Source organism: Gigantopelta aegis, chromosome 9 (genome assembly GCF_016097555.1).
Source record: "Gigantopelta aegis isolate Gae_Host chromosome 9, Gae_host_genome, whole genome shotgun sequence".
Taxonomy (NCBI): domain Eukaryota; kingdom Metazoa; phylum Mollusca; class Gastropoda; order Neomphalida; family Peltospiridae; genus Gigantopelta; species Gigantopelta aegis.
The window spans coordinates 11,685,415-11,702,416 of NC_054707.1; positions in this window are offsets into that span (position 1 = coordinate 11,685,415).

Sequence of the window (17,002 nt, forward strand, 5' to 3'; positions counted from 1 at the left end):
CCACATCGCTACAGTTTCGTAATGCTTGCTTATCTACATTATCTAGGTCAACTACAAATGCATTGGCCAGCTTTGTTTTTCTTCATTTAGCGGGACGCCAATAGAACTGGGACTTCACGTGATTTGCGCAGGCACTGAGCTTCTCACGTGATTTTGAACAAATTTAACTGTCTTGATCGAAGGGTTGTCTCATATCTCCAAAACATATTTATATCCATAGAGGTATGATACAACAACTTTCCAGGGGTCGGTGGGGGATTTGCCTTGAAATTTTGACAGTGGCCAGCAGTTGGCATACACGTTACATGCAAGGGGGTATTAATTATGTAACGCTCTAGGGGTAGAGGAAGAGGGTGTTATGTTTGATTTATGTAACATTTATCAAGACTATATGTTATTTCTATTCATTACTTAGACCTAAAAAGGTGTTTTTTGGAAATGCGCAGTCGGTCTAGGATCGATCCCCATCGGCAGCCTCGTTCCAGCCAGTGTGCCATGACTGGTATATTAAAGGCCATAGTATGTGATATCCTGTCTGTGGGATGCTACATATAAATGATCCCTTGCTAAAAAAAAAAAATGTAGCGGGTTTCCAAGGCGCGTGTGCAGGGATTTCAGTGGGGTTGGGGGTTATAGACTATGTTGGGCGAAAGGTCATGCTCCCCCAGAAAATATATTTCAATTTTGTTTTAGTTTGGGCATGTACGGGTTTCGACCCCCCCCCCCCCCCCAATACCCTCACCCTGCACAAGCATCCGTTTCCTCTCTAAGATTATATGTCAAAATTACCAAATGTTTAACATCCAATAGCAGATGATTATTAAATCAATATGCTCTAACATTGATGTCGTTAAACAAAATTTACCCTTTCCAAACGAAAGAATATTTATTTGAATTTGTCTATTTTAGCACACGTAAAATTAAGAAGTGAAAATGTTCATTGTCTACTTTTAATATATTTTATTAAAAATATATATACATGATCAATGTGTTATATACACTAAACTTTGAAAGTTCTACTAACACTTTATAAAGTATTAATTCTGAAATAGGGAGGTATGATTGTTGATAATACTTTGTGAATATCAAACCGGTTTTAACGAAAGACTTTAGTACCATATCGGGGGCAGGACGTAGCCCAGTGGTAAAGCGTTCGCTTGATGCATGGTCAGTCTGGGATCAATCCCCGTCGGTGGACCCATTGGGCTATTTCTCGTTCCAGCCAGTGCTCCACAACTGGTGTAACAAACACCGTGTTATGTACTATCATGTCTGTGGGATGATGCATATAAAAGATCCCTTGCTGCTAATCGAAAAGAGTAGCCCATGAAGTGGCGATAGCAGGTTTTCTCTCTCAAAATATATGTCTGGTCGTTAACCATATGTCTGATGCCATATAATCGTAAATCGTTAAATAAAACATTTCCTTCCTTCTAGTACCATATCCTCAACCGAAGGTTCTTCGTACAACGCAAGATTTCTCATTTCATTTTTTGAGACGAACCCTATAATTTCAAATCCACAAACGCACATGTTAACTGAAACTGATAACAGGCTGTCGTTTGTGCTTTGCCGAGCAATGGCGGCAGAGCCGACAAATCGAGCGTATACTTAAGACGATCTCCGTTCATAGCAAACACACACAAGTTTTTTAAAAGTGCATTTGAGCTTGTATTTCATATTAGTACATGATGTTATAATATGGTAACCAGAGACTGTAACTTTAACAGTGATGATGTAAATTTGACGTAAACCTCATTGGTGGACCCATTGGGCAAATGTCTTGTTCTAACCAATGCACCTCGACTGGTATCAAAGATTGTGGTATGTGCTATCATGTCTGTGGGATCCTTTGATTTATTATTTTATTTGTTTTAAAGGGACGGACCCTACTTTCCACCCGTGAAAATTAACACTAAGTTTAGTTAATCTACAAACCTGTAACACATTTCGATAAAACTCTACTCCATAACTGTTACTTCTCAGAGGCACGTGAATTTTTTAAAATATGAGAAATGCATTTTGTGATATTAAAAACACTGGGATGACCAAAAACACTTCAAATGTACGGATACTGATAATTTAAACTATAAAATCAAAGTAAAGTATGATTTCAGTTCTCAAAAATGGCTATAATAGTAAAAAATATGCCTTAGTGTTTAAAAACTAGGGTATGTCCCTAATTTACACTTCAAATGTACAAATGCTGATAATTTAAACCATAAAATCTAAGTAAAGTATGATTTCAGTTCTCAAATATGGCTATAATAGTAAAAAATATGCCTTAGTCTTTAAAAACTAGGGTATGTCCCTAATTTACACTTCAAATGTACGGATGCTGATAATTTAAACCATAAAATCTAAGTAAAGTATGATTTCAGTTATCAAAAATGACTATACTAGTCAAAAATATGCCTTAGTGTTAAAAACTAGGGTATGTCCCTTTAATACCCCACAGATATTTATTTGATCTGTAGCACTGCCTTAACACCCGGTGGAATCGAACCACCTCCATTACTGGATCGCCTAGAGGTGTCTTCAAAGTGTTGGCTACAGTCAAATTAAATACCAATGTGTAGTACATACACGTATTCCCCATGGTTTTTATTAATTTTAAAATGTCCAACTTTTTTGGGGGGGTGGGGGTCGTTTCTTAACAACTACATGACATGCACATTATAAAATATGATTTTATATTATAATTTACCAGTTGAACTTGTTTAGCTTTGATTGAAAAGACTTGCTTGAAATAGTTTGTTATATTCACAAAAATGTCTTTTATTTAAGACACAATATAATATAATATAAACTAATTTCAACTCTTTTGCTCAAAGTATCTTCACCATGATCTTTGTATGCTGAAATGGGTTTTTTATTTTTTTATATGGAAATGTAGTTTCAGAAGACCATTGATTTTTAATTATGAGAACAATACTGGGGATATTTACATTTTAATTCACCACTTCAAAATGTATGCTAAACACATGGTCAGGGACAACACATTAATGCATATACCTTACGTAAACTGGAAAATCGTCAAAACAAAAATTAAGTGATCTTCAACAATCTTTAAAGATGTGTGGGTAGGGCCTCCATGAGTCCAAAATACAGGACTTGAGTACTCTAGGGTCAAACTCAACCTAGACTCGAGTACTAGATAATAATGAGGATAACGAATGAAGTAAAATAGCATTATGCATCTTAATTCCAGTGCTGAACATGGATGCCAAACTATGCCATTGTATTGTATTCCACACATTCGATTTTTGTTTTCTTGTCATGTCTCATATATTGTAACCGGTGGCAAGCATATGCCAAAATGACGTTAAAAATGTAATTAAATGAGTGCTCTTCCTTGCACCGGTGCTCTAGTCCCATGAACCGACTAGAGTTTTACTAGACTTTGTCAGTACCAGAGTTCTTGTGCAGACCCTAATGTGTGGTGAGGGTGCATTCACAGCAATGAGTAATTGAATTTGTTGGAAAAGAAGCAAACCACTGTAAACACTAAAAAAATCAGGTCATCCGACCACCAACCCTCCCTTTCTCTCCCTGAACCCTGTGGTGTGGTGTGGTGTGTGTGTGTGTGTATCTTATATTTATTAGTGTATCATCTGTCTGTCAACTAGGTTCAGCTGTTCAGTGGGGGAAAATCATTTGATCAATCTGACTGCTACATTTTTGCTAATGCAACAGGGGATCTTTTATATGTACTTTCACACCGACAGGAAAGCACATACCAGTTGACCAGTTATGGTGTATTGGTTGGAACTAGCACTCAACCAACTGAGCTAAATCCCACCCCAGGTTAGTGGTAAAGTGGGGAGCATATATACTCGACGACGAATGTTTAGCAAATATCTTTTATGAGTCTAAATTTGCCATGGTTGAATAAACTTAAAAGAAAACCAGGTCCTCCTGTTGTGTTAAGGCAAAGGTTGGTGAGTTTATGTTGTTAGTAAATGGTAAACATTTCAGATGTGAATACTAATTAATAAAAATAGGTTAATTTATAAATGTTATGCCATTTCTTTTAACATTAGCTAAACTTTCGTTGTTGAGAATAGATTAGGGGTAGAGTGGGGAGCACACCCCCAAATCTATACTGATATTGGAATCATATCGGACTGTTAGCACAGTGATTTAAAAGAAATTACTAGCCACAATTAAAAATTCACTGGTCTTACTTTAATTACAATTTTACTAAATAATATTAATAATCAGATATGTCACCTTAAGAGGGAGATAGAGCTCAAAAACACTAACAGTGTGGGTCGGGGTGGGGTTAAGATATTCATATTTACAAAATAAGACTTAACTGCAACATTTGACCCAAAAACATTTCATAAGCCATCGGGCATGGCAACAGTAGTTATTTACTAGCCCAACATTGAATATCATTAGCCATGGGAGTGGGGCTACCATAATCTAGAAGCCCTGTCTGGCATGGCAATAGTAGTTATTTACTAGCCCAACATTGAATATCATTAGCCATGGGAGTGGGGCTACCATAATCTAGAAGCCCTGTCTGGCATGGCAATAGTAGTTATTTACTAGCCCAACATTGAATATCATTAGCCATGGGAGTGGGGCTACCATAATCTAGAAGCCCTGGCTATGAAAAATTAATAGTTATTGGAATAAAACAAATTAGTATTACTTAAATTTTATGATAATACAGATCTCAACGAGCTGATTCCCATTAGTCTGCAATTCCATTGCCCACAGTGAATATCTCTCCCCAAGTTCTTCATCTCCAATATTTATATTGTATCCAGAACATTCAGAGGTATCAATACTAACATCAGGGCTGTAGTCTTTAGATCTCACTAATTTGCGTTCAGCAGGTTTATAGTGTCTGTTCAGAACACGGATGTCTTACTAATTTCATTGCTATTGACAGCTGCTGACGAGTTGTAGATTTTTAGAAATGCATTTATAGTGATTTAAATCAAATTAAAGATCACGACTTGTGGTTTTGAGCTTATATGTTTGTATTTAATTTGGGCATACCAGTACATATTTTGGGTACATTTATCATCTTGACTTTACTACCATCTATAAAGCCCTGAACATTATCGCATATAGAGCCTTTGTTAAAAAGCATATCAGTTTCATATTTTTGCCAGAAACAGAATCTCTGATTTCTTTGAAAAGATTGGGGTTTTTTTGTTTTGGGGTTTTTTTTTTTTAAATGTGTTTCACATACATTAATTCAAAATACAGACTTGTAACCTTCTGTTTGTTCTGTTGTGAGGAGGGATGTAGCTCAGTGGTATAGAGCATGTTTCAGGAGTGATGGGTTACAGGATCTATCACCCTCACTGGACTCGTTTGTTTTGTTAACCCAGTCAGTGCCCCACAACTGGTATATGAAAGGTCATGCTATGTAGTGTGTGTACATACTGCCCTACCTTTAGTAAAGTGCATATATAATTTTTAAAGTGACAGAACATAGTTTTTTAACACTAGGGAATATTTTTCACTAATTGAGCTGGGTTTGATCATTGAAATCAGACATTACTGAGGTTTTGTTGTTTTGATTATACATTATTCATATTTAAAAAAAATAAACATACCTCTGAGAAGACTTAGTAACAGTTAATGGAGACAAGCTTAGTCATAGGTTGGTTTTTGCCCGAATTAAAGGAAAATGCCCGAATCTGAATAACCACATTTATTCACATTAGCATTACTACCAAACAGCTACATGGTATATAGGGTTCCAAATTAATCACTACACATTTTTACATGGGGTAGAATGATGGAAATACATGGTAAAATGGTCTTAGGTTAGCTCATTTTGTGCAAATATCTCTCCATTTTTACCCAAATTTAAAGTTTTGCTCCTGTTTCGTACACTTATGGCTGTAGTCTTTTTTTTTTAAGGGTATTTTCCCATTTCAACATCACAGTCTTGTTTCACTCTGTTGTAACAGGTTTTTAGATTAACCAAACTTGGTGTCCATTTTCATGGGTTGAAACTAGGGTCTGCTCCTTTAAGAGATTGGCATCAGTGGTGTTGTGGTTAAGCCGTCAGACATAAGGCTGGTAGGTAGTGGGTTCGCAGCCCGGTACCGGCTCCCACCCAGAGCGAGTTTTAATGACCCCAACTTCTCTCTCACTAACGACTAACCACTATCCTGGACAGACAGCCCAGATAGCTGATTGTGTGCCCAGAACAGCATGCTTGAACCTTAATTGGATATAAGTATGAATATAAGTTGAAATCAGTAAGATCCCTTGCTGCTTTATCGGGAAGAGTAGCCAATGGCTATAGTGGGTTTCCTCTATTTCTGCTAAGCAAATGTTGAAATATCCATGTGTCAGATATAAAAAAAAGTAGTTTACAATATGCTTGGGTATCATTAAACATTTCTTTTCTTTGTCCACTTCTTTTAGATAAATGAATAGGCCACCCACCTTCATTCCCTTGTGGTAAAAGTAATTATTGATTAATTATTTTTTAAACAGATGAAGAAATTAAAGGAATGTTTGTTTTTATGACACTTTTACAGGTAAAGTCCAAATTGCCTGTGTATGTTGTATTCAGTATTTAATTTAAGACATTCTTTTGTTTGCTTTTATTAATTATACTGAAGATTGCAACTCGTCAAAAAAAAAATCCTAAAAATATACATGTATGATGGGTTTGTTATGCAACATAATTTTTTCATTAGTAGCAATTGGCCTACAGTTCTTCCAACATTGATTTAAACTATGTAATGGAGGATTGCTATTAAAATTTAACCCAATAAAGTATGATCCATATTATTCATTTCAAAAAGTTGTTTTGTTTTGTTTAATGACACCACTAGAGCATATTGATCAATTAATCATCGGCTATTGGATGTCAAACATTTGGTAATTCTAACATGTATACAGTCATCGGAGGATTCCCGCTACATTTTTCCTAATGCAGAAAGGGATCTTTTATATGCACTTTCCCACAGACAAAAAAAACACATACCACAGCCTTTTACCAGTTGTGATGCACTGGTTGGATATTCCTTTCAAATGAACACTGATTTGTGGTAGTTTTTCAACAATTATTTTTTTCATGTGAAATCCCACACCACCCCACCCCCCTCTCCCACCATCACTAGATGCCGTGAAATGCTTAGTTATATAGATGTAAGGCACCTAATGGTTACTGGTTAAAAATGTGTTATCCCTCTTGGTCTATTTGTTTTGAAATTACACATATACTTAAACGTTTGTCTTGTAGTCCAACCGAATTATTTTCAATGGAACATCCCATATCCTTTAAAACTATATCGATTAAACCAGTTTACTTATTTTAAATCTACAATCATGTCATCTCTTCAATCTATTTAGTTACTTTGGACTATCTAACCTCCACCTATTTTGAAACTACATGTTATTTTTAAGTACTAACTTTTGTCTGCTTAGCCATTTTTATTTTATTATTTAACCATGCCATTCTTTGATATCATCCTATGGTAAACTGTATTATTGTCCCCATTTTTAAAAGTAAGATGTAGCTCGGTGGTAGGTCACTTACCGGTATCTAAAGTGTGACATCTCGTAGGACTGATCCCCTCTTTGAACTTGTCATCTCATCCCAACCAGTGTCTCATGGTATACAAAGTTTGTTTTGTTTAACGACACCACTAGAGCACATTGATTAATTAATCATTGGCTATTGGATGTCAAACATTTGGTAATTCTGACTCTGGAAACCTGCTACATTTTTCCATTAGCAGCAAGGGATCTTTTATATGTACTTTCAGCACATACCATGGTCCAGTCTAGACTGGAAAGCAAAGTTTCTAGGGGATTCAAGTCGTTTGTACTATTTTTCTTTGTTTTCAATTGTTATAGAAGCAGAGTGTTAATTGGTTTAGTTATAGGATCCCAGAATACTGTTATCACAATTCTTTCATTTCACTTCTGTCTGTGACAGTGGGTTAGTTGTTAGTGAGAGAGAAGAGGGTGTAGTGGTCTTACACCTACCCATTGAGTCGTTAAAAACTCGCTCTGGGTGGGACCGGTACCAGGCTGCGAACCCTGAACCTACCAGCTGTATGTCCGATGGCTTAACCACGACACCACCGAGGACGGCATCACAATTCTAATTGTTCTACAACCTTGGGAAGACAACTTTTACCACTGACCTAATCAATTCTATATATAACACTTTACACCAACCTAAAATATTAGGTGACAACTCTTAGAACTAACCATATCAATTAATATATACTACTCAAAAGAATTTAAGGGTCAAAAATTTATAACCAAATAAGTTTCAGAGTGTATTAGATTGATGATGTAAACTACACCAAATTTTTTATTTATTGTTCCATATTTACAAAAAACCACAAATAAACGTCACTGTATACAAGAAAGTCACATAACAAGCTGTCAAAGTTGAAGGTTGTCAAACATGGATTTTACACATTAGAACATTTGTTTAATAGTGTGTGAATCCACCCCTGGCGCGAATACACTCGACACATCATTGCCTCATGCTGTTGATCAGACGTCTGAAGAACTCTTGGGGAATGGCCTGCCACTCTGCCATAAGAAGTTGACCCAGATCATGAAGGTTGGCCGGAGGGGCATGGTTATCCCGAACTCTCCTGCCTAATTCGTCCCAGGCGTCTCTATTGGGGCCAAGTCAGGCGAATATGCTGGCCAATCCATCCTGGCGATACCTTGTTGTCTGAGAAAGTCCGTTACCACCCTGGCGCGGTGGGGTCTGGCATTGTCATCCTGCAGAACTGCCCCGCAGCCAATCTGCTGAAGGCCTGGGAGAACCAATGGCCGGATAATCTCATTCAGATAGTGGATTCCATTCAGATTGCCATCCACCACATAGAGGGGGGTCCTGTGGTGGATAGAGATGCCGCCCCACACCATGACGCTGCCACCACCGAACCGGTGACGTTGTCTAACGTTAACGTCAGCGAAGCTCTCCCCAGGACGTCTGTAGACACGAACCCGACCGTCGTTGAACTGGAGACTAAACCTGGACTCATCAGTGAACATCACTCGACCCCACTGAACACGTTGCCACCGCAGATGAAGCGTGCACCAGTGACGTCTGGCCGTTCTGTGACGTGGTAGGAGTGGTGGTCGAACAGTCTGGCGACGGCAGCGTAGATTATTGGCTCTCAGACAATTGCGTATGGTTTGATCAGACACTCGAGTTCCAGTCGCAGTCCGCAGATTGTCACGTAATCGGCATGCAGTGGTTGTGCGTTGACGTAGAGCCATATTGGTGATGTAGCGGTCCTCTCTATTTGTAGTGCTTCGGGGTCTTCCCGAACGTGGACGATTTCGAACAGAATTCGTTGCTTGGTACCGTTGGCACAGTCGGCCAACGACACTCTGACACCAAGTCTCAGAGCAACATTTCTTTACGTATTGCCATCCTGAAGCCAAGCAATAGCCCTTCCTCGATCTTCGATAGTCAGTTGAAGTTGTACCATTGTCGAATTTGGAGTGTGCACTGTACACGAAAGCAAGCTCCAATTATACGGAAATTCAGCATTGGGAACATGGAATACACTTACAAAGCGTGCAAATGAAGCGCTTTGTGAAAAAGCAAGTTATGGGCACTTATTTACGTGCAAATGTAAGCATGTTTTCGCCATTAGAACTAGTCGACAGTGTCAATGACAGTGGATTTTAATTCATTTATGGGTTGCTTAGCCCACTTTCGTCAAAATGGAACAATACCATGCGTGACATTATGGTCTAGCTAATATAATTGACATTCAGAAAATATCGTCTGACCCTTAAATTCTTTTGAGTAGTATATAAATACCTTGCACATATTACTTTACCACCAACCTAATCAATTATATATAAGGAAGGAAATGGTTTATTTAACGGTGCACTCGACACATTTTATTTATGGTTGTATTGTGTGGGACATATGGTTAAGGACCACAGAGATATTGAGGGAAGAAACCTGCTGTTGCCACTTCATGAGGTACTCTTTTTGATTAGCAGTTAGGGATCTTTTATATGCACCATCCCATAGACAGGATAGCACATACCATGGCCTTTGATGTACCAGTCGTGGTGCACTGGCTGGAGCGAGAAATAGCCCATGGGCCCACTGACGGGGATGGATCCCAAACCGACCGCGTATCAAGCAAATGTTTTATTACTGGGCTATGTCTCGCCCCTCAATTCAATTATGTATAAATACCTTGCACATATAACTTTATCACCAACCGTATCAATTATATATAAATACCTTGCACATATAACTTTACCACCAACCTGTTCATCTATATATAAATACCTTGCACATATAACTTTACCACCAACCTGTTCATCTATATATAAATACCTTGCACATATAACTTTACCACCAACCGTTCAACTGTATATAAAATACCTTGCACATATAACTTTACCACCAACCTAGGACTCTGCTCTTAGAACAAACCTAATCAGCTCTATATAAACATGTTTGAGATATCTCTTTACCACTAACCTGATCAACTTACACCACTAACCTAATTAGTACTATATAAACATGTTTGAGAGAACTCTTTACCACTAACCTAATTAGTACTATATAAACATGTTTGAGATATCTCTTTACCACTAACCTAATCAACTTACACCACTAACCTAATTAGTACTATATAAACATGTTTGAGATATCTCTTTACCACTAACCTAATCAACTTACACCACTAACCTAATTAGTACTATATAAACATGTTTGAGATATCTCTTTACCACTAACCTAATCAACTTACACCACTAACCTAATTAGTACTATATAAACACCTCAGGCAAAAAAACATCCTTTCATGGACAGAACTCTGGCAAAGTCGGCGGTTGTGCCCACAATAGGCGTTCTTGAACAGTTCTCTGATGAAAGCATGCCAAAAATTACCCACTACAACGAACTCTTCACACTTCAGGAAAACATTTCTTACCACTAACCTGTCGGTGGTGTCATGGTTAAGCCATTGGACATGAGGCTGGTAGGTACTGGATAAGCAGCCAGGTACCAGCTCCAACCTAGAGCAAGTTTTAATGACTCGATGAGTATGTGTAAGACCACTACACCCTCTTCACTATCACTAACAACTAACCCAATGTCCTGGACAGATAGCTGAGGTGTGTGCCCAGGACAGTGTGCTGAAATTTTGACAACTGGTAGTCCTACATTGTTTATGCATAATGGCAATATTGAGATTATTATATACCATTTTATTAGTCGGTTAACTTCCTACATGGAGTCTGTGTTCCACCTTCAAAAATGCATTATAGAACTTGTAAAGATGTTATCAAGTTAATATTTAGCAGAGTCTACAATTTGAGGAATTAACATTTTCACACCCTAGCACATTGATCATCTGCCAATAACTTTCAACATGACATCACTGTACTTGGTCTAGAGAATGTGAACCAACCAACATTACTGCTTTGTTTTTAGTATCAAGGGTCTTATATGAACTTTCCCCAAGAAAGGACAGCATATGCCATGGCCTTTCGTATATTGGGTTAGAATGGGAAATCACCAAGTGGATCAAATGAGGATGACAGCCCATTAATCTCAATGTCAAAAAAAGATTCATGGTTCAAGATATATTTTTATGCAATGAAATGTTGTGAACAATTTAGTCATTCAGTGCTATTGGATAATACTCTTTTTTTTTTTGATTTAGGGTTTTAAAAATGTTTAACAAATGTGAATTAATAATTATACGAGACTTGGGTTTGATTGTTATTTTCTTACTCATCTAAAGCTATTTCTTTTCACAGTAGTATATAGTGTTTGCTCTTCTTCTTTTTTTTGTCTTTAACGTGACAATATTTAACACGTCATGCAACCTACCTTGGTCTTCAGTCTTCCAGCCAGGTGATGATGAAGTTCCATTGTAATAGTGTTCTTTTGTGCATGCTATCTGTAGATATTCTCACTCACTCGTTACAGATCCACATTACATGTATGTGGTACGAGTGGTAATCCCTCGATACTGTGATCACACTGACCAGTTGAACCATTATCACCTTCCATGTGTCTGTGGTCTAAATTCCCCATTCTCTGAACTGTGTATCAGCTTTTGAGTAATATGCGTGTAATTCACTGTGGTAAATCGAACAAGTTTGCCGAGAACCTAAACCTAAGCAATTTGTCACCTCAAAACATTTATTTGCAGTTTGGTGGAATACCAACAGTTTATCTAAATTCTTTTCCCTAAGCTTTCAAGGGCTTTCATGTTTATAGGCATTCAAGACCTACTATATAAAAGCATCCATAAGTCAATAGTAAAGGCTTAGGAATTTGATACCTTCCTAAGTCAATAAAAGGTAAAAGTTTAGGGAGATATCAAAAACATCTCCAAGTCAATGATAAAAGCTTAGAGAGATATCAAAAACATCCCCAAGTCAATGATAAAAGCTTTGGGAGATATCAAACACATCCCCAAGTCAATGATAAAAGCTTAGGGAGATACCAAAAACATCCCCAAGTCTATGATAAAAGCTTAAGGATATATCAAAAACATCCCCAAGTCAATGATAAAAGCTTAGGGAGATATCAAACATCCCCAGTCAATGATAAAAGCTTAAGGAGATATCAAACACATCTCCAAGTCAGTGATAAAAGCTCAGGGTGTCTAATATGCCATGTTACAGGCAGCACTGTACAAGGCAGACCATGCCACATTAAGAGTCGAGAGAGAATACTTTACCCTTTGTTAGCTGTTGACTGCAAACAGCCATGTACATGTAAGCTTTTTCTTTCAGTTATTTTCTCCAACTTTTCAATGTCCGGGTGTGGCAGGTAGTGGGTGTACATATTGACTATTGTTTCCCATCTTGAGTCAAAATATTAAACATCATATTGCGCCTAAAAAAAATATATCAAGTTGTGTATTTCTAGGAAACAGATCTCATCTAAAAAAAATGCAAACCCTAAACAAAATTTCAATGTATTATTTTTATTTTGTGTGTTATTTTCTATTAATGTATCTGGTGACAAGAGTACATACATAATATTTTATCTGGATCCAAGGGGTGAATATAGAAAGAAATGAAAAACAAAATAACTATTTACCTACCAATAGTACCATACCTAATGTTTTTAGCATGGTCCCAGAAATATACCTGTAATTTGTAAATGTGTTTAGGGCTTGCTATTTTCATTTTCTTGTAGGTTTTCCCCCCCTCTAACTAAAACATTATGTGTTTGAAAATCAATTGCAGATCTGAATGTGGCTTAGTTATACTTAGCATCTAGAATTGGAAAGCCAATTCCTCCTCTCCCTTCCCCTTCTCCTAAAAAGTGCCAATTTTATTTATAAAGCCCTTTTTGTGTACCTGGAAAAGACCCTATATTACTGTGTCCCCACTTTAACGACACTACTAGACCACATTGATCTATCAATCATCGGCTATTGGAAGGAAATATTTTATTTAACGACGCATTCAACACATTTTATTTACGGTTGTATGGAGTCAAACGTATGATTATGGACCACACAGATATTGAGAGAGGAAACCTGTCGTCACTTCATGGGCTACTCTTTTCAATTAGCAGCAAGGGATCTTTTATATGCACCATCCCACAGACAGGGTAGTACATACCACAGCCTTTGATATACCAATCATGGTGCACTGGAACAAGAAATAGCCCCATCCTGGCCCCCCAAAAATAACTGGAAATATGATATCACAGGATGAGGAAAGTATTTGGGGTGGGGTGTGAAAAGATGGGACCTTTTGGAGCATTATAGAATTAAATAGACCAGACGAGTCTCTTAAAAAATTACCTTCGATTTTTGGGTGGGTTGAAGCCCTGAATTTAAACTAATAATTATATTCTTCTTCTTTTTTGCAATATCTTAATTTAATACTAATTTCTTAATCTGTATAGTTGTACAATGCCTTATGATTATTATTAATTATCAGAAAGGGGTGGGACGTAGCCCAGTGGTAACGCTCTTGCTTGATGCACAGTCGGTCTAGGATCGATCCCCGTCAGTAGGCTCATTGGGCTATTTCTTGTTTCAGGCAGTGCACCACGACTGGTCTATCAAAGGCTATGGTATGTGCTATCCTGCCTATGGGATGTTGCATATAAAAAATCCATTGCTACTAATGGAAAAATGTAGCTCTTGGGTTTCCTCTCTAAGTACATGTCAAAATTACCAAATGTTTGACATCCAATAGCCTATGATTAATAAATCAATGTGCTCTAGTGGTGTCATTGAACTGTAATTTTTAATATTAGAAAGCATATTATGTATTTTGAATGGCAATTGTCTCTTGTTCCGTCAGGTTTGAGCTTTGGAAAAGGTATAGCTCTTTGTAGTATCTACCACAACACCACTTAAGACTATTAAGTAAGGTGTTTTCTTGGCAACAGGTTACATCACTCATGTGTTAACCATGTAACAATATCCACCTATTATTGTAGTGTTCTAAGATTCAAGTCGTGACAAGGATATCCAGCTGTTCCTCATGGAAAGGTGTTCAAACATGAAACCAAAATATAAAACGCATGCAGAAATGAAATAGGAAAAATTCACAACCTACAATTTGGGAAACTTTGAAGGTTTTTGTTTGTGTTTTTGTTCCTTTCTTTTTTGGTCATACTTTTAAAAATGCATACATGCATGGCCAAATCCATATTAATGGTTAATGTTAAAGGGTGGGTAGAGCAACTGCATTTTTCATTTCTTCAAGAATAATGGATACATTTACAGAACAATTTATGTATTTTACCAAAGAGTGTAATGTATGTTTTACAGTGGTGTTGGTTAGGGTTTAATATGGCCATTATGGCAGCCATCTTTAAAACGTTTAGAATGCTTTTGAGATTTTTAGTTTTGTTAATATTTATTTAGACGATCTCATTTTAACATTAAATACATGTATCTAAATAGCTTGTAAGACACCGATTTTGATTTATAATACTGTTTTAAGTTATTCCAATTTGTCTTGAGCAAAGTGCAAGGCCAGTGCATTTTTCAGTAAATTTCAGCAGGACGTAAATTAACCATTCGTGATGGATAGAAGGTACCTACTTGTCAATTCAAACACAAAAGTTGGAAGTTTTAATGTTTTTTGTATTTAAATTAAAAGTTAAAAACAAAAATAAAGTAATAATAAACATTCACAGACTACTGGTTATTTTTAGTGGTGGTACTTTAGTCTACAAACCCACCTGAATCTCGTTTCAACTGATTATCTAGCCATATTCATGGATCTCGTCTTCAAACTTCTAGTCATTTCATCGCTATAATCCAGCACTAACTATTCCACCGGTAGGAGGATTCGGTACAATGATGCTACTGGACCCTGGCAACACATACAGGTACTTACAATACATCAGTACTGCAAGTGTGACAAGAGATATTAATCCTTCCATGCAGCAATTCCAGATGGCACTTTAATGAACAGTTCAAAACAAGACACAGTGTGGAAATCCAATGCAGTAATAGTTCAATCCTTGTGTTCACTTCATTACATTAAATGTTGACGTTTTTAGTTAATTTTGCTCACAGCACGTTTTGTTTTATCCCAAACATGTTCAGGTTCACTGAATCCTAATGCAGAAACAGATCCAACATTTCAAATTAAGACACTCAAAGATGTCGCCAACAATTTCTCCAAGATTAATGTCACTGGCATATGGAGAACAGTTTCGAAACACAAACTGCCCAACAAACGGGTACAAGAAGCCACTTTTAAAACAGTTCTCACATAATGTCATTCTGGTGGACAGCACAGTCTATGGTTGCCAATTGCTGCACAATTGTTCATCAACATGGGTGGATACATGGCAACATTCTTCTCCAATCATCAGCCAAATACTTCCTTTCTTTTCGTGATCGCCCCCTTGGTCGTACGTCAGACATCATTCCTTCACATGGACAAACATGTATTGAAATGCACCAATTAAAAATATTTACACTTTTAAAGACTACACATATTTACAATCAATTTAGATAAATAATGGACAAATATTCGCAAGTTAAAATATTTTATGAACACCTTATATTGATTGACAAATTTCATCACTGCCAGTCTCATACAGAGTTCACTGGTACGGTTGAATGCTTGTGCATTTTCAGTAGAAATAATGTAGTCGGTATTTCTCAGACTGAACCTATAACAAACAATGCATATCTGCATACCTAAATGAATCGAAAGACACCATTTTGAATGTAGAACACCATGAGAGTATGTGGGCATTTTTTTATTAAGAAAGCTGTATCAACTGTGTGACATTTCCCATTGACCGTTTGTTTTAATGATCTTTGCTTCTGATCAAATAAGAAATATTGCATTGTTTTATTTTTTAAATCAGAATATATCAATGCACAGTTTTAAAAGTAAGTTGTGGACTGTAAAGATAAGTTTCAAAGCATTTTTTTTTGTCACAAGAGAAGCTTTCGTATCAGGTTGTACCAATGAAGCAGCTTGGTTGAATAGTTTCAATCTAACACTGTTCGTCGTTATTACAGGAAACTTATGAAATTAATAGTAAAGTAAAGCACTGTTTAATGTGACTAGCGAGTTTACGGTCTTGTCAACATGTTACTAAAATTACATATTAAATTTTGCTCAGAATACGAGTGTCAAAACCAGTCCACAACTTGTCTATCAAAGGCTATGGTATGTGCTGTCCTGTATGTTGGAAAGTGCATATAAATGATCCTTTGCTGCTAATGAAAAAATTTAGCAGTTTTCCTCAAAAACCATTAGAATCATCAAATGTTTCACAACCAATAGCTGATGGACTCAATATGACATAATGATTTTCTTTATGCAAAAGATTTTAACTATAACCATAGTGTTTCTGGTTATCTTAATGTTTGCAATAACTCACTCATTTTTGATAGTTTTAGTTGGCATTCAGTATATCAATGTTTTTAATCAGTTTTTACGCAAATAACTACCTTTTTATGACTACTCCTACCCCACAAATAAGCATTAAACTGGTTGTTTGTTAGTAAAATGTCCTGCACAAGGGTCAGGAATTGTAGCACGTATC